This window comes from Sus scrofa, chromosome 1 (genome assembly GCF_054392235.1).
Source record: "Sus scrofa isolate SSC_HxYL_T2T_F1_AM1 chromosome 1, Sscrofa_HxYL_maternal_Yorkshire_Landrace_v2.0, whole genome shotgun sequence".
NCBI classification, from domain to species: domain Eukaryota; kingdom Metazoa; phylum Chordata; class Mammalia; order Artiodactyla; family Suidae; genus Sus; species Sus scrofa.
Genome location: NC_139383.1, coordinates 24,336,566 through 24,359,099, shown reverse-complemented (window position 1 = coordinate 24,359,099; position 22,534 = coordinate 24,336,566). Strand labels below are relative to the sequence as shown.

At 35.9% G+C, this 22,534-nt stretch overlaps 2 long non-coding RNA genes across 2 annotated transcripts in view; one reads left to right on the top strand and one right to left on the bottom strand.

The window, feature by feature from the left end:
• Nucleotides 1-22,534, bottom strand: part of LOC106508831 (uncharacterized) — a 1,163,285-nt gene that overhangs the window by 27,122 nt on the left and 1,113,629 nt on the right. The gene's annotated exons all lie outside the window — the stretch shown is intronic.
• The window catches only part of LOC110259987 (uncharacterized), a 1,024,192-nt gene that overhangs the window by 946,394 nt on the left and 55,264 nt on the right, over nucleotides 1-22,534 (top strand). The window contains exon 7 of the long non-coding RNA XR_014839507.1: nucleotides 18,434-18,556. This is a non-coding gene — a long non-coding RNA (uncharacterized LOC110259987). The remainder of the gene's footprint in view (nucleotides 1-18,433; nucleotides 18,557-22,534) is intronic.

Genomic DNA, 22,534 nt, shown 5'->3' with positions numbered 1-22,534 from the left:
TAAAGGAGGTGATCAAGTTGAGAAAAAGGATGACGCCATTCAGAGGTACAAGATTACTCATTGTTCTGAGTTTTCAATCTATGACGTGGGTAGGTACACTTCCAATATGAGTGATAACTATCATTTAAGACTCTATAAATGTGCATGTGATGGGTTCAAATTTTATTTAACATTCTTATCCACTGGCCCAATCAGCACACTAGCAAGCAGTCAAATATCAAAATTATTATGTTTTTCCCACCCAACCCTTCCCCCATGCATGTACATGTTTTCAGAAACAGTTGATTTGATTTTTTTTTTTTTGTCTTTTTGCTATTTCTTGGGCCGCTCCCGTGGCATATGGAGGTTCCCAGGCCAGGGGTCGAATTGGAGCTGTAGCCACAGGCCTACGCCAGAGCCACAGCAACACAGGATCTGAGCCGCGTCTGCAACCTATACCACAGCTCACGGCAACGCCGGATCGTTAACCCACTGAGCAAGGGCAGGGATCGAACCCGCAACCTCATGGTTCCTAGTCAGATTCGTTAACCACTGTGTCACGACGGGAACTCCTAATTTGATATTTTATAAGAAAATTATTTAGTAGATTTTCTGACCATACATTTTAAGATCTAGGATTCTTAAGCATCTATCAGACATTTCTATTCTAGAGGAATTAAAGTGATAGCTTTTTCTATTCTACCATGGTTTTCAGAGATTCACTGTAGAGCATAAAACAAGACTGCATATATTTGCATATTTTGTAAAGAGAAGGAACACAAATGGAAAGCAATTACTATGATATAAATTATTCTTTTCATTCTAAACATTAATCATTGACTTGAACAGTGTAATGGACCCGTTGGTCACTTTCGTTTTCCTATATTAAGATTCATGCAAACATTTTAGTGCAGTATACAAATTAACTGAGTGCTATTCAATCTGACCATATATCTAGAGGCTTCAAAGTTCTTTAGCCTGGGGACCTCTAGTAATTTATTTTATGACTAGAAGTTCTTCAGTATAGTGAGTTCATTCACTTTAATCAAAATAATTTTTTCTTTTAATTCACAACTGCAATATAATCAATGTGTTTGATTTGCAGTAGGATATACCTTTTATAGTTTGAGAATTTCATGAAGAAAATGTTATTTCTATTACCAGAACATTTGACTCCCCTCAATATTCTAACATGCTTCAGATCAGAATTATTTTTTTTTTCCAGCTTGTAAATATATAGCAGCAAAGTCTTCAATGTACATTCTGGGCAAACTTTGAAGATTTCATTTGTAAGGAGACTGGTTTTTGTGCCTGAATTGTGTATAATAACTACATAAATGTGGAGATAGAGTAGTATAGAAGAAAACATGGCCTGATTTGACACAGCATTGCCTTTGAATCCCCGGAAGTTAGGTAGGTGGTGTTTTAGTCAGTTTTAGCTTCCATATTAAAGTACCGTGGACTGGGTAGATTATAAACAAGAGAAATGTTTTTCTCACAGTTCTGGAGGCTGGGAAGTCCAAGATCAAGGCAAAGGCAGATTTGGCCTGCTTCCTGGTTCCTAGATAGCTGTCTTCTCTCTGTGTCCACACAGGGAAGAAGGGGTGAGAAGGGATTCTTACAGGATACTAATCCCTTTCTGAAGGCTCTTCCCTCATGACTTAATCACCTCCAAAAGGTCCACCTCCAAATACTGTCACACGGGAGGTTAGGTTTCAAGCTATAAATTTGGGGAAACACACCTATCATTTTCTTCCTTTTTATTTGCATATTATCTATAGTGACCATTCTATAAAATGAAAAAGCAAAATTAAAACTCATAGCATCTTAATCATTAATAATATGAGTTGCTAATACAGTGGGTTATGGCATGGAAAAAATATGTTGCTTTTTTTCCCTCAAATTCCATCCCGGTTCTCTTTTATTCAAGTAAACATATAAAATGTTAAGTGTGATATTGTTTATTCGTTTGGAGATAAATTCTAATACATTTTAATTTACATATTTTAAAGTGTATACTGTTTTTCTTACTCATATACAGATTCTTTAGTCAGGGTGCATTTCTTTAGTAAGGGCTTTTCAAATTTATTCTTACCAAATTCTTATGAATCACTTTTATTATGTTACTAAAGTTTAAAGACAAAAAAGTAGTACCATTATATTCTTTTAAGTCAGAACATATGGCACAAACCTTAACAAATCATTATCCTCCAAAAACCAAACCAAACATTTTCATCTCTCAGATTCTTAAAGTCTTTCAAGAAAATGTATCAGACTGAAACAGCAGCGATAAAAACAACAAACAAAAAAGAGCACTGAGGAGTTCCCATCCTGGCGCAGTGGTTAAAAATCCAACTAGGAACTGTGAGGTTACGGGTTCAATCCTTGGCCTCACTCAGTGGGTTAAGGATCCGGCATTGCCCTGAGCTGTGGTATAGGTCACAGACGTGGCTCAGATCCCGCGTTGCTGTGGCTATGGTGTAGGCTGGCAGCTACAGCTCCGATTAGACCTCTAGCCTGGGAACCTCCATATGCCATGGGTGTGGCCTTAGGAAAGACAGAAAAAAAAAAAAAAAAAAAAAAAAAAAGAGCACTGACTAAATCATAAACTATGTGATTTGAATCTTGCAAATAGGGAACTTTGTTGAAGATCAAGTGATAATAAATAACTTTAGGAAAAGAAGAGGGATTAAAATTAACAAATTAGATGAAGAAAATAGCCTCAAAACTTAGAGGGCTGTCTCAAAATGTCCTACCATAAGGAAGCATAAGGGTGAAACTAAAGTGTGTGCCAAAAGCTAAAAGAAAAAGTTCTCTATTCCCACGAGGCAAGATCCAGGTGACTGAAGAGAACTAACTTGTTAACAAAAACAGAGATGGTAGAAATAATTGTCACACTATTATTTTTGTTTATAGTTTAAACATTTTCATACGTACATACTCTATTTCTTTCAAGCTCAAGGTGTTTTACATTTTCCTATTTTCTGGATACTTCCACCCTCTCTTTCTACCCAAATCACTCACTTCCTCCCTATAACCCACCTCATGATCCTCATTAATATGTTCATATGTCCCTCTCTTTTCATCATCTTCCCAATATACAGGTAAACATAAATATACTTTCATATATACAAATGCAGTATTTTCCTTTAAAAAAATAGAATAATATTAGACGCAATTTTATACATCTTGGCTTTCTTACTAAACCATACTATTTAGAAATGCTGTCTTAGAGTTCCTGTTGTGGCTCAGCAGGTTAAGAACTTGACTAGTATACATGAGGATGTGGGTTTGATCCCTGGCCTTGCTCAGTGGGTTAAGGATCTGGCATTGCTGTGAGCTGTGGTGTAGGTCACAGATGTGGCTTGCATCCTACCTTGCTATCACTGTGGCCAGCAGCTGCATCTCCGATTCGACCCCAGCCTGGAAATATGCTGCAGGTATGGCCCTAAAAAGCAAAAAAAAAAAAAAAAAAAGAAGAAGAAAAGAAAAGAAAGAAAAAGAAATGCTAAATCATTATAGTTCTGATGTATTTTAATAGCTTCATAATATTATATTTTGTGCATGTTCTACTATTCATTCAATGATTCTCTACTGACTGAAGATTCATTTTGCATGTTCCTCCTTAAATAATATTGTGGCAGGCATCTTTGTATATACATCTTTATATATGTGGTTTTATTATTATGGGATGGACCCACTGTTGCTTAGTTTCTTGGTCGAAGGCATATGTATTACTTATTTTTAATGGACTCTGATAGAGCCTTAAACTTATGACATCTCAAAACATCTTCCATCCTAACCAGCAATAGGGGTTACTGTTCTTGTTTTTAAATCTTGCCTCTTTAATGGGTAAAATTAAAGTAGGTGCTATACTTTTCCTTTTCAGTTTATATTTATATTACAGATGTAATTCCTTAATCTATCATCTGAATTAATCTGTTTTTCAAATTCAAATTTTATCTTTTGACATTAGTTGAAGTAACTTTTAGTATAAAATTTTAAAAATTTGTTTCCCATATAAAACCTCAATTTCCAGTCTTAGATAAAATATGTGACCTTTACTTAGGTTGTGTGTTCTTCTCATAAAATGCCCTGCAATTTTTTTTAAAAATAGAGTTTAAGGTTGTTTCCCAAATGTTTACTTATTATACTAGCATATAAATCTGAATAAATTATTAACATGTTTAATCTTAGTTTTAGCATTTATAAAGTAGAAATGATATTTCAATGCTATTGTAAAAATCAGCTTTGTGATAAAGATCCTATCTTACAAAATATGCAAACAAATCATATGGTGGACTATAAACCCTACAATATAAATGACAGTTATTTTAATAAAGTAGTAAGATAATCAATAATCATAATAAGCACTTTTCAAAGATTTTTCAATTTTTATTAAAATCTGTTATAGTGTAATTTCAGAAGACAATTTAGTTCCTGATATATTTGCTGATCAACTTGAATATTGCTGCCTAAGAATTTATACTTTGTTTGAGTTGCTATAAAGTAGTTTTTAAAATCTATTTAATTTATATGAATTTGTGACCTCATTTAAAAATATTCTAAGCCACTTCAATGTTCTTAGGCGGTGGTGAATTTCATGAGTTAATGACACATTGGCTTAAGAAGAATTTCCTGTTTTCTGTTTTGGGTGCTTTGCTGTTTTGCAGTATGCCTCTAATTTTATGAGAAAGTTGCATGGAAAAAACAATGTGACAGTGTAAGAGTATGCACCAAAATACCTTTGGGATAAACTATCTGGTGTATAAATAATTTAAAATTTTTTAAGGAAGCAAATATTTAAGAGGAGAGGCAAGCACAGCCTTGTTAGAATGAATAAATAAAGATCAGTGCTTTTAGTCATAAAACCAGCAACACTCTTCTGTTACTTCTTAGATGTCACTTCATTCAGTGTTTTCTTCCCAACATCAAAATTAGAAAAGGAAATATATTAAAATTACCCTTGTTGTGAAAGTTTAGTCTCCTTAGAATGGTAGTTATATTTCGGCCTCAACCTCTTCTGTCTTTGCCTCACTCGGTCTTTGCCTGAAGTTCTCAGAGATCAGATTCCAAAAGGGACTCTTAAAACACCATATGCAGACACATGCCATTTCAGGGGCCTGGAATTCCCTTTCCTGCCCTTTTTAGCTTGAAAATTCCTTTTCCTTTAACTTCTCATCCTTCATGCAATGTCGGTTTCTCTGTGACATCTTCAAGAATTTTCTCCTCTTAACCATGACTCATTCCTCTCTTATTCCTGCTTCTTTGCCTTTTATATTTAGCTAAGTTATAGCCTTTAGGTATGTCTGGAGAATGACTTTTTTTTTTTTTTTTTTTTTTTTTTTTTTAGTTTAAGAAGTAAAACTTGCACAGGCTATTTTTCTTCTCAGTGACTGAACTTTATACAGAAGCAGAGACACATAAAAAATTAAATAAAAATAGAGAAATCTTAATACCATTTTGCTTTTCCTCTGTAAACCAGTGGGATCAAAACGGGAAACTTTTAAGTCAAACAGGAGAGTTCAGTTTCTGACTACTCTGTGCACAGTGGGGAACAAGATCATCTGAGAAGGGGCAGGATGTGCTGTCCTGACAGCCACTGTTCTGGAGAAAGATGGAATCTTTTCATTAAGTTTAAGAAGGCAGGAACTTCGCTGCATAGGCGTCAGAATGCACAATAGTGGCAACAGGGCCAAGGATGGGATCTGTTTGTTTAGGCTGCCCTGGAAAGAGGCCTTAACTAACCTTCCTCTCCTCAAAGAGTCTGCTCTTATTGAAAGTGATCAGACTGGCAGAGCCCAGGCCACCTGCTTGCTTCAAGGGTGGCCAGAAGGCCCAGAAATTTACATGTTGAGCGTCTCCAAAATGTCGATTCTTTTAAAAGTCAAAATGAAACCAAAACATATTTATATTTTAAAGCACTGGCAAAGAAATCTACATCCAAACTATAATATTACAAGTGAGCTTCATGGGCAACTCCAACATCATGTACTTTAGAAGGCATTCTGGTGATTAAAGAAAATGATTTTATTAACTGATTTTTCTTGGATTTATAAGGGTCTCAGAGAAAGCAAAACACCTTCTTGTGCTGTATTTTAAATTATTTATTTGGTTGTACATTTCCTCCACTAAACCAGGAGCTCCTTGAGGTCAATGGAATGGAATGAAAAACAGATGGACTTTAGTATGAGTTGACCATGTGTTTAACTACTGGCTATGTGACCTTGGGCAAGTTATTTAACTTTTTGAGCTTTGTTTTTTTAATTTCTAAAACCTCCTGGAAACTATTCTGCATGAACCTGCAACATTCAAGACATATGGGACATGTTTGTGGAGTGATTTAATGGAATAATCAATTAATTACTGGTTCTGTATATGAAAGATTTTCAGTACTATTTATTAGTATCTATGTGTTGGTGAGTATAAATGGGCTAAATTTAAATGTAACATGTCCTGTATAGCATCATATGATGAGAGAGCTGAAGGTCGTTTAGAAATAATCCTAGGCCAGTTAATCTCAATAGTGAAGGAAGGGGGCATTTCAGAAACATCTCATTTTATGTAAGTTATTTCCCGAAGGGCTTTCGTTATGTTTTAAATTTTGTTACAAGTCATATCATGGTACTTATTTCTCTCATATACTGTTATACTATATTTTTATTGTAAATTATTTCTCATAATTTCTATCCAAGTAAAGAGCCAGTACTTCAACCAAATAACTATCTATATGGGACAAAACTGATCCAAGTTTCTCTGACTTTTTAGGGGCTGTGAGGTCTAACATTGAACTTGCAAAATAGTGTATTTTCCCATTAAACTTTATGCTTGGAATATACCGGGGTTAGAAAGACAGGGAATGGCCACAGAAGGAATTAAAATGGAATTAAGAAACAAAACAAATAAAATTCACTACCTTAAGAAGTAAATTTTGTCTCATGTGAAATTAATATCTGTGCCTATTCAATGTGTAGTGAGTTAAAGAGTGACAGGACAGAGGAAATAAGATATGCAGGGTAACTTCAGACCTTGAGTGTTTTATAGTCAGCTGGTGTCTGTATGATGGTTAATTAAAAGAGAAGAAGAAGAAAAAAAGAAAAAAAATAAGACTAACTTCAAGCCGGGAAGATGTATGCTGACAGAAGCTTGTGGAAGGAGACTGATTTCATAAAAGGAGCTACTTGTTTGGAACAAGAAAAAGTAGCTATAGAGACAAATATTGTCAGAGTGCAAGGCCTGTGGTTAAGCTCAGATGAATGAACACAACACGTTTGCAATAACTGGGAGAGTAAACCTAGGAAGACTAAGCAGTTTTGTCTGAGAGGCAGCAAAAGAAATAATTTGTAGAAGGTTTATAAAATAGAGTGAATATTTTTTTACAGTTTTTTTATTTTGTTTTATTTTTAATTACTCAATGAATTTTATTACATTTTTCGTTGTACAATGATCATCACAACCCAATTTTATAGTATTTCCATCCCAAACCCACAGCCCATTCCCCACCCCCCAACCTGTCTCCTTTGGAAACCGTTAAGTTTTTCAAAGTCTGCGAGTCAGTGTCTGTTCTGCCAAGAAGTGCACTGTGTCCTTTTTTTAGATTCCACATGTAAGTGATAACACATGAGGTTGGTGTCTCCCTGTCTGACTACCTTCACTTACCATGATAATTACCAGGTCCATCCATGTTGCTGCAAGTGCCGTTATTTCTTTCCTTTTAATGGCTGAGTAATATTCCCCTGTGTAAATGTACAACATCTTCTTTATCCACACTTCTGTCGATGGATATTTTGGTTGTTTCCATGTCTTGGCTGTTGGATATAGTGCTACAATGAACACTGGAGTACATGTATTTTTTCCAGTCACGGTTTTCTCTGGATAGATGCCCAGAAGTGGGATTGCTGGGTCAAATTCTATTTTTAGTTTTCTGCAGAATCTCCATACTGTTTTCGACAGTGGTTGCACCAATTTACATTCCCACCAACTGTGTAACAGGGTTCCCTTTTCTCCACACTCTCTCCAGCAGTTATTGTTTGTAGACTTTTTGATGATGGCCATTCTGGCTGGTGTAAGGTGGTACCTCATCGTGGTTTTGTTTTGCATTTCTCTAATAAGTAAGTAGTGATGTTGAACATCTTTCCATGTGTTTTTGGCCATTTGTATATCTCATTTGGAGAACTGTATGTTTACATCTCCTGCCAGAGATCCTGTCATGGCACAGCAGAAATGAATCCAACTAGGAACCATGAGGATACGGGATCGATCCCTGGCCTCACTCAGTGGGTTAAGGATCTGGCGTTGCCGTGCCTATGGTGTAGATTGCAGATGTGGCTCGGATCTTTTCCAATTAGACCACTAGCCTGGGAACCTCCATATACCACGGGAGTGGCTCTAAAAAAAAAAAAAAAAAAAAAAAAAAAAAAAAAAAAAAAAGACATAGATCTCCTGCCCATTATTTGATGGAGTTTTTTTGGTTTGTTTGTTTTTGGTATTGAGCTGCAGGAGGTGTTTATAAATTTTGAAGGTTAATCCCTTGTCAGTCCCTTCATTTACAAATATTTTCTCCAATTCTGTGGGTCATCTTTTTGTTTTGTTTAGGGTTGCCTTTGTTGTGCAGAAACTTTTTGTTAAGTCCCATTTGTTTATTTTTGTTTTTATTGTCATTACTATAGGAGGTAGATTCCAGAAGTTATTGCTGTGGTTTATGTAGGAGAGTGTCGGGCCTGTGTTTTCCTCTAAGAGTTTTATAGTATCAGGCCTTATGTTTAGGACTTTAATCCATTTTCAGTTTATTTTTGTGTATGGTGTTAGGAAGTGTTCTAATTTCACTCTTACATGTGGCTCTCCATTTTCCCAGCACCACGTATTGAAGGGACAGTAAGTGTCCACAACTTATTGAAGTACCACTTAAGGTAGGGCCATTGTATATTCTTGCCTCCTTGGTCATAGATTGATTGAGTGTAGGTGCATGCGTTTAATTCTTGGATTTTTATTCTATTCCACTGATGTATGTTTCTGTCTTTTTGCCAGTACCATATAATTTTGATGGTTATAGCTTTGTAATCTAGTCTGAAGTCAGGGAGCCTGATTCCTCCAGCTCCATTTTTCTTTCTCAGGATGGCTTTGGCTATTCTGGGTCATCTGTGCTTCCAAACAAACTTTAAAATATTGTGTTCTAGTTCCGTGAAATATATCCTTGGTAATTTGATAGGGATTGCATTGAATCTGTAGATTGCCTTGGGTAGTATAGTCATTTTCATAATATTGATTCTTCCAATCCAAGAGCTTGGTAGGTCTTTCAATCTGTTTGTGTCATCTTTGATTTCTTTCATCAGCATCTTATGGTTTTCAGAGTACAGGTCTTTTGTCTCTTTAGGTAGGTTTATTCCAAAGTATTTTATTCTTTTTGATGCGATGATAAATGGGATTGTTTCCCTAATGTCTCTTTCTGATCTTTTGTTGTTAGTATATAGAAATGCAGTCGATTTCTGTGTACTAATTTTGTATCCTACAACTTTGCCAAATACATTAATGAGCTCTAACAGTTTTCTGGTAGAGTTTTTAGGATTCTCTAGGTAGAGTATCATGTCATGTGCACAGTGATAGTTTTACTTCTTCCTTTCCAATTTGAATTCCTTTTATTTTGTTTTCTTCTCTGATTGCCTTGGCTAGGACTGCCAAAACTATGGTGAATAGTTGCAGAGAGAGCGGAGATCCTTGTATTGTTCCTGGTTTCAGTGGGAATTCTTTCAGCTTTTCACCATTGAGAATGATGTTGGCTCTGGGTTTGTCATATATGGCCTTTATTACATCAATGTAGGTTCCTTCTATGCCCACTTTCTGACGAGTTTTTATCAGAAAGAGGGTTGGATTTTGTCAAAGGCATTTCCTGCATCTCTTGAGAGGATCATACATGGTTGTGTATCTTCAGTTTGTTAATGTGGTGTATCACACTGATTGATTTGTGGATATTTGAAGAATCCTTGCATCCCTGGGATAAATTCCACTTGATCCTGATGTACAATCCTTTTAATGTATTGTTGGATTCAGTTTGCTAGTATTTTGTTGAGGATTTTTGCGTCTATGTTCATCAGTGATATTGGGCTATAATTTTCTTTTTGCGTGGTATCTTTGCCTGGTTTTGGTATCAGGGTGATGGTGGCTTCACAGAATGAGTTTTGGAGTATTTCTTCCTCTGCAGTTTTTGAAATAGTTTCAGAAGGATAGATGTTACTTCTATAAATGTTTGATAGAATTTGCCTGTGAAGCTATCTGGTCCTGGACTTTGGTTTGTTGGAAGATTTTGATATCACAGTTTCAATTTCAGTACTTGTGGCTGGTCTGTTCACCTTTTCTATTTCATCTTGGTTTGGTCTTGGAAGATTGTACTTTTCTAAGAATTTGTCAATTTCTTCTAGGTTGTCCGATTTATTGACATATAGTTGCATGTAGTAGTTTCTTATGATCCTTTGTATTTCTGTGATGTCCATTGTAAAGTCTCCTTTTTCATTTCTAATTTTATTGATTAAATTCCTCTATCTTTTTTTCTTGATAAGTGTGGCTAAGGGTTTATCAATTTTGTTGATCTTTTCAAAGAACCAGCTTTTTGTTTCGTAGAGTTTTTCTGTGGTTTTCTTCATTTCTATTTCATGGATTTCTGCTCTGATATTTATGATTTCTTTCTTTCCGCTAACATCGGGTCTTGACTGTTCTTCTCTCCCTAGCTACTTAAGATGTAAAGTTAGGTTGTTTATTTGAGCTTTCTTTAGTTTCCCAAGGTAGGCTTCTAATGCTATAAACTTCCCTCTTAGAACTGTTGTTGCTGCATCTCATAGATTTTGGAGTGTTGTATCTTTGTTGTCATTTGCTTCTAGGTATATTTTAATTTCCTCTTTGATTTCTTCATTGATCCACTGGTTGTTTAGTAGCATGTTCTGTTTCTGTTTCTTGCTTCTTTTTTTTTTTTTTTGCTGTTGATTTCCAGTCCTATAGCATTGTGGTTGGAAATGATGCTTGCTTAAGATTTCAATTTTCCTAAAGTTACTGAGGCTTGATTTGCAGCCCATGCACTTGAGAAGAATGTGTATTCTGCTGTTTTTGGATGGAATGTCATATAAATATCTATCAAGTCCATCTGGTCTAATGCTTCATTTAGGGCCTGTGTTTCCTTGTTGATTTTCTGTCTGGATGATCTGTCCATGCTGTAAGTGGGGTGTTAAATCCCCCACTATTATTGTGTTACTGTTGATTTGTCCTTTTAAGTTGTTAGCAGTCGCCTTATATATTGAGGTGATTTCTGTGTTGGGTGCCTATATATTTACAATTGTTATATCTTCTTCTTGGATTCAGCCTTTGATCATCATGTAATGTCCTTCTTTGTCTCTTATACTGTTCTTTATTTTAAGGTCTATTTTGTCTGATAAGAGCATTGCTACTTGAGCTTTCTTTTGATTCCCATTTGCATGAAATATTTTCTTCCATCCTTTCACTTCCAATTTGTATGTGTCCCTAGAAGTGAAGTGGGTCTCTTGAAGACAGCATATATATGGGTCTTGTTTTTGTACCCAGTCTATGTCTTTTGGTTGGGACATTTAGTCTACATTTAAGGAATTATCGATGCATATGTTCTTATTGCCATTTTATTCACTGTATTGGACTTGTTTTTGTTGCTCTTTTTCTTCCCTTCTTCTCTTGTTCTATCCTCCTGTGCTTTGATGACTATCTTTAGTGTTGTATTTGAGTTGCTTTTTCTTATTTGTGTGTGTATCTATTGTAGATTGTTGGCTTGCATTGCCCTGAAGTTTTGACATAGGAGTCTATATATATATATGAGATTGTTTTAAGTTGTTGGTCTCTTAATTGCAAGTGCATCTCCAGTATCCTGGATTTGTACCCTCATTTTCTCATGATTTCTGATTTTGGTAGCATATTTGTGTGTGGATGATTTCCTACCTTTACTGTATATAGGCCTTTACTGGTGATCCTTGTCATTTGTAGTATTTTTGTTTCTAGTTGTGGCCTTTTCTTTTCTGCCTAGAGAAGTTCTTTTAGTATTTGTTGTAAAGCTGTTTAAGTGTTGCTATATTCCCTTAGCTTCTCCTTTTCTGTAAAGCTTTTGATTTCTCCTTCAAATCTGAATGAAAGCCCTGATGGGAAATTAATCTTGGTTGGAGGTTTTTGTTTGTTTGTTTTTGTTTTTTTGTTTTTCCTTTCATCACTTTAAGTATATCATGCCGCTTCCTTCTGGCCTGCAGAGTTTCTGCTGGAAAATCTGCCAATAACCTTATCGGGGTTCCCTTGTATGCTATTTGTTTCTTTTCCCTAGCTGTTTTCAGTATTTTCTCTGTCTTTAATTTTGGTCAGTTTGATTAATATGTGTCTCGGGGTGTTCCTCCTTAGATTTATTTTATATGGGACTCATTGTGCTTTCTGGATTTGAGTGAGTGGTTCCTTTCACATTTTAGGGAAGTCTTCAGCTATTATCACTTTGAATATTTTTCTGTCCTCTTCTCTCTTTCTTCTCCTTCTGGCACTCCTATAATATGGATGTTGGTGCATTTAACACTGTCCCAGAGTTATCTGAGACTGTCTTCATTCTTTTCCATCTTTTTTTCTCTTTTCTGTTCCACATCAGTGATTTCCACTAGTCTGTCCTCCTCCTCTCTTATTCCTTCTTCTACCTCCTATATTCTGCTGTTGGTTACTTCTAATGAATTTTTTATTTCAGTTATTGTGTTTTGCATCTCTCCTTGCTTAAGTTTTAAATCTTGTATTTCTTTGCTCCATGTTTGCTGTAAATTATCAATCTTTGCCTCTAGTTTATTTCCAATGGCTTGCATCATCTTCAGTGTTATCAGTCTGGAGGCTGATAATCTCCAGATCAGCTAGCTGTTTTTCTTTCTCCCTTATTTCTGATGTCTGCACCCTTTGTAGCTGAAGTTGGTATGGGGAACTTGCTGTAGGCTTCCTGATGGGAGGGAGTGGTGCCTGCCCACTGGTAGGTGGGGCTTTGTTACTGCATGAGATTAGAGGCAGCTACGCACCTGGGGGTCCTTAGGCAGCTTTTTTACTGATGGGTGGGGCTGTGATCCCACCTGGATTATTGTTTGGCCGGGGGCTTCTTAGCACTGATGGGTGGCACCAGATTTTCCCAAAATGGTCACCTCTAGAGGAACACACACTGATGAACACTCCTGAGACCTTTGCCTCCAATGTCCTTCCCCCACAACAAGCTGCAGTCACCCCCTGTTTTCCCAGGAGATCCTCCAAGAACTGCAATCAGGTCCTACCCAGATTCCTATGGAGTCTCTGCTTTGCCCTGGGACCCATAGCACATGAAAGCCTGTGTGTGCCTCTCAAGCATGGGGTCTCTCTTTCCCCCAGTCCCAGGAAGCTCCTGTGCACAAGCTCCACTGGCCTTCAATGCCACATGCCCTGGGTACTCTTTCTCCCAGTGCCAGATCCCCAGGGATGGGGACCTGACATGGGGTTCAGAACTCTCATTCCTGTAGGTGAGTTTCTGTGATACATTTACTTTCCAGTCGTCTGTGAGCTGCTGACCCAGAGGGTATGGGGTTGCTTATATTGTGTAATTGCTCCTCCTACCCTCTTGATGTGGCCTCCTCTTTGTCTTCTCTAGTAGGATATCTTTTTTGAAAGTTTCTAGTCCATTTGATTGAAGGTTGTTCAGCATTTGGTTGTAATTTTGTTGTTTTTATGAGAGAAAGTGAGCTCCAGTTCTTCTATTCTGCCATCCTAATCCTGTCTGTTGTGTTACCATTTTAACTATTAAGCAGTAATGCTCTTTCTTTCCTCACATTAGTCTGATTCTTATTTGTGTGGATTTTCAGAGTGAATACTTTGAATGGAATGTTTATTTCAAAAATAGTTTTACCTTTTAAATCTAGAGATATAGCAAATGTTGTCTTCTATCATTTTCATTTTCCTCCATCAGCAGACCTGGTGAAGCATTTTGATAGTCAACAACTTGGTATTTATCCCTACTTAATTTTGTTATTTCAATGCATAGTGCCATCTTTCCTTACTGCTTCTGATACATTAGTGATGTACACTAATTTTCTGTTCTGTAAATTATTTTGTGGTAGAGAAAAGTGCATACACACACACACACACACACACACACACACACTCAAGCACACACTAATCTATGGATATTCTCCAAGATGCCTACACCAAATATTTCTTTCTATTTGAAAATCTGACCTATCCTGTATTTTGATATATACAGATTTGACCATGTAATTAACTGAAACCAATTTGATTTTTAAATTTCCTTATGTGACATTACACAAGGAGAGCTGCTTTATCATTAAACACAAAACCTCAGTATTTCTTTACATCTGATGATAAATGATGTATCATGGAAAGAAAGTGTCATTTTTTTTTTTTTACAATTACAAAATTGGATGAAATTTGAAATTTTATTCCTAAAAATAAAATGATTCAATTATAATAATCATCTCATAACTTTTAGATAACATCCTCAAATGACAAATCTGTCATTGTCAGATATATATCCCCCAAATCCTTTTATGGAACAATTAGGAAGCTGGAACTCCATCTATTTTTTTCCATTATGTCATCTTGCCTGGCATGAAAATTGAAAGCATACTGAATATCTGAATATAGTAATGTTTGTTGGAATATAATACTGTATGAAATGAAAAATAGGAGTTATTTTACAGCCCTTCCAAGATTAGACAAACAACTGCAAGATCTTGGGCAAATCATTTAACACCCATGTACTTTTATCACTTATACAATGAAGATGCTGGACTAAATGATGCATTATGTCTAAAATCAAGCCCTCTTTTATCGCCTAGGTCAGATTTCCAGGCATCAAACTCAGGAACCTGGGACTCATTCTAGATGTCAAATCCAATATATTACTATGCTCTACTGATGTGTCTCCCTTTAGTAATTTCCTACATGCAGTTGTATTTTGGCTTCCAGTTAATTGTTATAGACCTTCATCTCTTGCCTGCAGTATGAAGGGTCTCTTACCTGCTTTTTATCTGCTTCTTTAGTGTTTCTGACTTCCAGTATCTCATTTTCAAAGCATTGAGGGAGATCTTCTAAAACAGAAAACTAATGGTGACACTACCTTATCTAAAATAATTGAATAATTCCCCAAATGGGCAGAATATCTAAATAGACATTTCTTCAAAGAAGACAGAGATTGCCAGAGAAAACATGAAAAAGTGCTCAACATTGTTAATTATTAGAGAAATGCAAATCAAAACTATGAGATATCACTTTGCACAAGTCAGAATGGCCATCATCAAAAAATCTATAAACAATAATTGTTGAAGTACAGAGAAAAGGGAACCTTCTTACACTGTTGGTGGGGATATAAATTAGTTAAACCACTATGGGAAACAGTATAGAGCTTCCTCAAAAACTAAAAATAGAACTACCATATGATCAAGCAGTTCCATTGCTGGGCATCTATCCAGGTAAAACCACAATTCAAAAAGATATATGCACCTCAATGTTCATAGCAGCACTATTCACAATAGCCAAGACATGGAAGCAACCTAAATGTCCATTAACAGAGGACTGGATAAAGATGATGTCGTAATTATATACAATGGAATATTATTAGGTCATAAAAAAGAATGAAATAATACCATTTGCAGTAACATGGATGGACCTAGAGATTACCATACTAATTGAAGTAAGTCAGATAAAGAAGGACAAACCTCATATGACATCACTTATATGTGGAATTTAAAAAAAAATGCAAATGAAATTTGTAGAACAGAAACAGACTCATAGACTTTGAAAACAAACTTCCAAAAGGGACAGGTAGGAGGGGATAGACTGGGGGTTTGGGATTGGCATATGCACCACACAGTATATGGAATGGTTGGCTAGTGGCGAACTGTTGTATAACATTGGGATCTATGTCCAACATTCTTTGGTAATCTATGAGGGAAAAGAATCAGAAAAAGAATAGATATGTATGTATATATATACATATAATGGAATCACTTTATTCTATAGCAGATATTATCACAACATGGTAAATTAACTATACATCAATAAAACTTTAAAAAATAAAATAATTGAATAGTTCCACTTAAATCCTTAGCGTCTATTCAAGTTCTTTCATCATTTGTCTTCTCTCTTATTGAACAATACCCCCGTATATTTATCTCAAGCATCATTCTACTCAAGGGGCATTCTTGTTCCTTTTCTACCCAACATTACCTCTTGAAAGCAGAACTGATCTGTTGTGCCCACTGCTTTGTACCTATATCATAGCACCTATTTCATTTCATTGCTCTATATGTACTTATGTGTGCCTATAAATGAATTTATTCCAGTTTTATTTATATCCTCAGCTGTTTGAGAATTAGAACCTACATGTTTGACATTTACATTAAAATTCATGAGAATTGCCTTTGTAAAGGTAAACTGTTCTTTAATTCATAGACAGCCTTTGAAGGCACCAAGGATTTATTGATATTTTACTGACTGAGTTTTTTGTATATATAGAGAAAATAGTCATGCAATTTTAACATCAGAATCTGAAAATACTGGTTAAAGTATACATGGAGATGTGTATGAGATGATTTGAAGACTTAGTTATCTCCTTTGTTTATCTCAGTAATCTGGTGTTATAAAATTCATGTTACATTTGGGGTTGTCCTAGAATAGGTTCAGAGAAGGGATGGTTTTTCATGTGAACACTGGAAATTATTTTATTAGATGCTAATATGATAAGAGATCTAATGTTTCCTTGGCTACTATAACATACTTTTAAAAATGATGCATGCTAGTTTTATAATAAAATTAATTTCTTAGATGCTCTTTCTTAGGATCCTAGACTCAATCTATCTTCTTGCATTCTTTCTTTCTTATTTTTCCTTTAAATATTTATGAAGCAACATCTCTGCCACTCACTCTTTTAGGAACCTGATAGTCAAGCATAAACACACACACATGTACACACAAATGGCTGGAAATTCTGGGGTTTATATTCTAAGAATATATATATTCTATTGCAATATGGTAATCATTACAATACCAGAAAAAAGTGCAGAAGTCTTTTGTGGTGGTATTTTGAGGGCTTTTTAAGACTAACATAATTTACCAGACAAAAGGAAGAAAACATTTCTGATAGAGGAAGGAGTAGGTACAAAGACTCCATGTAAGAGAAGGCAGCCTTCAGCTTGACCAAAGTACAGATCTTGTTTTGGAAAGTGATAGGACCCAGGCAGAAGAGCTAATCAGAATGAGTTTATGAAGACTTTCTGCTATGCTAAGAAGGTCTACAGCCTGGTAAGGTTTACCTCCAAAGTGAGAGGGATCACTGAAAACGTAGTGTCCATTGTACCTTTTAGAATGATTACCTAGTGTATAGTTTGGAATGGAAACTGAAGAAATGAAGGGAAGCTAAGGAACTCCTGAAATAATTTGAATAAAGTCTGATGAAGGTTCACATGAAGACAATGGTGATAGGAAAGGAGAGAATAGGAGGACCTCAGGGATTTTTTTTTTAATAAGGAAAAATAGGAACTAGTGACCTATGAGGTGTAGAAGATGGAGGATTGTAAGATAGCATGCTGGTTATAGATTGAGGAGACTCTGCGGAAGTTGGTATCTATAAAGAAGCAATAGGAGTTCCTGTTCTGGCTCAGTGGAAATGAATCTGACTAGTATCCATGAGGATGCAGGATCAATCCCTGGCCTTGCTCAGTGGGTTAAGGAGCCAGTATTGCCATGAGCTGTGGTATATGTAAGTTGCAGATGCGGCTTAGATCCGGGGTTGCTGTGGCTGTGGCATAGGCTGGCAGCTATAGCCCCAATTCAATCCCTAGCCTGGGAACCTCCATATGCCACGGGTGCAGCCCTAAACAAAAGAACAGAAGAAAGAAGAGTTTAGGTTTAAATTATGTAAAATTTGGGAATGTAAGGCTTGTAAGTTATAAAGAATTTAAGAAATATGGGTGTGTATAAGTTAATACCCTATTTGTATTAGTTTATCAAAGAACTCACAATCTGTGGCTTAACCGTATAGTGGTTTATTTTTCTTATAGAACAAAAAATCAAAAGGCACTGATATTGCTCTGCTGCCCAATAATGTCAGGACCCATGTTTTCTTCAATATCTTTTTTTTTTTTTTCTCATTCTGGTCTCCCGGTGGCCACAAGATGGCTGTTCCATCTCTATCCCACATTCCCATTTTAAGCCATATGAAGAAGGAGCAGAAGGCAATGATAAAATCAGAAATAAAATCCTTTCAAAAACTTCACAGAAAGAGGAAAATTTCTGAAATAGTGGCATGAGGAGGTCTGCAGACATACTCTCCAGAAAAATACTCAAACCTGATGATGATAATTATTTCTTTAAAAAGCCTCAACCACTTAAGTCTTTAGAAATTGTCTTAAGGGCATGCTACAGATGGATTTTCTTGAATTATTTTTTCAAGAACATCAATGAATCTGTAAGACGTACATGAGCCTCTGGCATTGGAGCTGCAATATGTTTCCTTTCCTTTTGAATTCCCAGCTCATCATCAGGGAGCCCACACTCCGGCCTTTATTATGTTGAGGTATGTTTCCTCTCTATCTACTTTTGGAAGAGTTTTTATCATAAATGCATATTGAAAAAGTGATGTTAATTTTTGCTGCCTCAAGTGGGACACAGAAGAATCCCTGTGTCTTTTGTTCACGTATACTTTCTCCTGCAATTTCCTCTCTGACTCCCAAATTTCCATGTCAAGGCCAGCTCATTCTTCAAGGTATAACATCGATTATATTTCTGTCATATTGTGTTTTCTTAACCTCTCTGCATCCCACCTTTGAATCTTGCTTTATTTGCATTTTACATGGCATTTATGTTAATTTGGCTTGAGTTATGAATATTTGAGAAATTTTCTCTGTGTAACTAAAGACTGCAAGTTCTTTAATTGAGATAACTGTCCTTGTTTATGTCTTCAAAACCTGAAGTTGCATAAGGGAGGGGTTCAAGACATCAAATTAAGAGAGTCTTAGTGAACTCTGATTGAGTGATATTGCATGTGATTCTTGAATTTAATTGCATTAACACCTTGGGCTTTATCAATATCCAGCAACAACCTATGTTTCAATACAAGAGAAAACAGAGGATGTAGGAGGTAATTGTGGAAACAAATGAGCAGAGGGGCCAGATGGGCACTAACAAAATAAATATATCATTTGGTGAAATGGTACAGCATATAAAAGTGATCTCATGAGAAACACATTCAAAGTATGATTACCCTATTTGAACTTACAGGATTTTTTAGAGCTCAATTCATTTTCAGAGTGAAAGAATTCCAAACATAGGCTGCTGCCACCTTCAGGGATTAAAATATTCATCCCAGGGAAGAGGATAGAGCAGCTTTGAACAAAGTCAACAGCTTGTGGTTGGCAGAGAGGATACAGAGGTGTTGACCTTGCTTGCTTAGGTTACCATGTTCATTCAACCTTCCAAATATTAAAAACAGGAAAATTGTCAATTGTATGTAAGTTTAAAAAATTCATTGATATGTGCCTCTTAGGACCAAATATTACTGCCAGTATTTTTCCAGTCATTCGATATTTCAAGAAATTATGTACAATAGTCTACTTCTTAAGTTCTGTTAAATCTAGTAATTTTCCTTCCTCACAACAGTGCTAGAACTTACATCTGGAAAGCGATAGGATGAGGGAACTCTTTAAATTAGCTGTTCTCAAAAAAAGAGTTAAACCACGCAGCTGTGCTATATACAGTTCTACATTGTTCTTCTGAAACCGGGGAGAAGAAGGAACTGTCTAAAGTCAAACGACAGGTTATTATTTTGGTTAATGTGAAGTGTTCATCTGACAAGTTTATTGAGTTCGATTTGTGTGCATAACCCCAAAGCAAATTTACAGTTTATCTGATAGTCCTTCTTTTCCCCTTCCAAACCAACAATCCACAAATGTGCCATCTGAAAAGAAAAAAAATAAAAAACAAAGAAAACTAAAAAAAAACAACCCTCTCCCCCCAAAAAACTAGGAAAACACCTGGAATGTTAAAGTGTTTTAACCAGTATGATTTATGTTAATGGCACAGAAGAGAATATTTTTTGTCCTCAAAAACATAACAAGCAATTGATGTGCCATATTGCAGTATGGTTTTAGCTATCAACATGTCAAGATTTAGTTTTACTGTTAACATTTTACGATTTGGAAAGCTATAAGAATATGTTCAGCGTAGCAACAACACAGGTTTCATTCCCTCAGCTATATTTATTGGACTTTCATTTTTCCTCCTTTTATAGAAAAAAATTGAAAAAGAAAGAGGGCAGGAGGGACGGGCATCCACTCAATATATTTTATTTTCTTTATTATGTCAAGTAATGAGAAATAAAGAGACAAAAGCAAGTTCTTAATAGCCTATGCTCAGATGAAATAGGATTCCAGATAGAGGAATCACAGTATATTTTTATTGGTTTATTATATCCAACAGATGACTTATCCATGTCAAAGAATGTACTATTTGATCCTAGACTTTCATCAATTACAAGAACTCCAAGGTCAAGGATGTATTGTGCGAGCTACTTGATTGGAAGTTCCTGGGAGTGTTACCATATAGGCAAGTAACAGTGAGTGAGAGGCAGGGGAACATCTCCAGAAGGCTAGATTATGGTTCAAGGTTAATTCTCTCCCAGACAATGTCTTCAAATGAAAGGACAGGGATGCAAGGCTGTAGTAAATAGGGCTAAGTTGATGCATAAACAGTAAATTAGGATAAAATATTAATTTATCACATATCAGGGCTTAATTTGTAACATTACGTACAAGTCCACCTTTGGCTGGTCATTACTTTCTGGCTCTGCATAGACAACACATCTGTAATACTGGTGCTCTCTAGGAGCACTGTCAATATCAATATTTATGTCACCATCAATTCTCAAGCCCAATTGCAGACATAAACTTAAATTAATGAACTATGTAGTGTGTATACATATTTATTTCATGACCAAGGAAATACTTTAGACCCAGCATACATTTTTAAATATATTCTACAATGAGCCAGATGGAGTTATTTTTAAAATAATTCTATTTTACAGCTTTTTGAAAGGAAGGATTTTCCTTTTAAAATGGAATCAGCTATTCATCAAAAAGAGAGAACATGATGTTCTTGGCTTAGTTTTTCCATGGAGAACTCAACATAAACAGAAGAAGAAATTCTAGAATGTGTGTTTTATTTCCCATGCATGCAAAATTGGAGCACATAGACTTTAGACAGAAAGAAAACTTTTAAAAAAGTGTGTGTGTTTGTGTGTGTGTGTGTGTGTGTGTGTGTAGACATCATTAAATACCATCAAATGCATTCTCACATCTAAAGTTAATACCTTTCTTATCAGCTAATAATGCACCTTTTTTTAGTTCTTTCCATCTTACTCTTTTTCAGCATATGCAAAAATATATTTTATTTACATTAAGATAGTTAGATGGTGGCTATATCAGTAATCATTGCATTAGTCTCAAAACTGTTCTAACAATAAACAGGAAACCTTGTGTGTTTATGTGACTTATCAGAGGGAGGGTTAAAGGGATGAAAAGAAAAGGAGAGAGGCCATGGGAGAGGGAAGGGGGACAGGAGGGGAGGGAAGTGGGAAGTAGAGAGGAGAAAGGTAAATATTTAGGATCAGGGACATATATTTTCAAATATGTTAAGAGGGTATATTTGTTAATATTAAATATTTTTATGAAAAAAGCAAAAACTGCGCGTCCCTGCACGCGCGCCTGCACACACACACACACACACACACACACACACACACACACATATACACACAAGCAAACACCACAAAGGAACACAGGACATTTTTGGAGGCTATAGGTATATCTAGTACCTTGGTTGTGGTGATGGTCTCATGGGTATATGCATATATCCAAACTCATCAAGATGTAAATGTTAAATATGTGCAATTTTATGTATGTCAGTTACACTTCAATAAAGCTAAAATATGGACTATATTCCCCCCTCCACGGGGTGGAATAAACAGGAGAAAGTGTCAGCCTTCACTTGGCAAGCCACTCAAGCTGAGAATGTCACTGGATTGGAGGTATAGATTTCTCCAAAATATATTTAAAATTACAGGGTAGATTAAGACATTCCAAGTATTGGCATGTTGATTTTTGCCCACTCAATCACCTCCCTTATTGAGTAAAGTAGTCACTCCCAATGTAGTCCTTTCAATGACCCCTTTATCATTTAAGACAATGATGTTCATTTAGCCTCTAAGGCAGTGTTGGTATTCTTCCAAAGACGTTCTGTTTCCTGATGTTCAAAGAGCAAAATGTACTTTCTTGTCTCAAATAGCACTGTGATTTCCCCTGGCCCAGAGTTTATCAGTTTCTGAAACTGTGAGTCTAGGAACTTTGGGACCAGGTCTTTTTCATCTTTGTATAAATAAGATAATAAATGTGAAAGTACCTGGTGCATACCAAGCAAATATTCGACTTCAAAAACTTAGTGAGAACATGTGGAGTACAAAAATACATAAATCACTGATACTATATGTTGCGCTCAATTG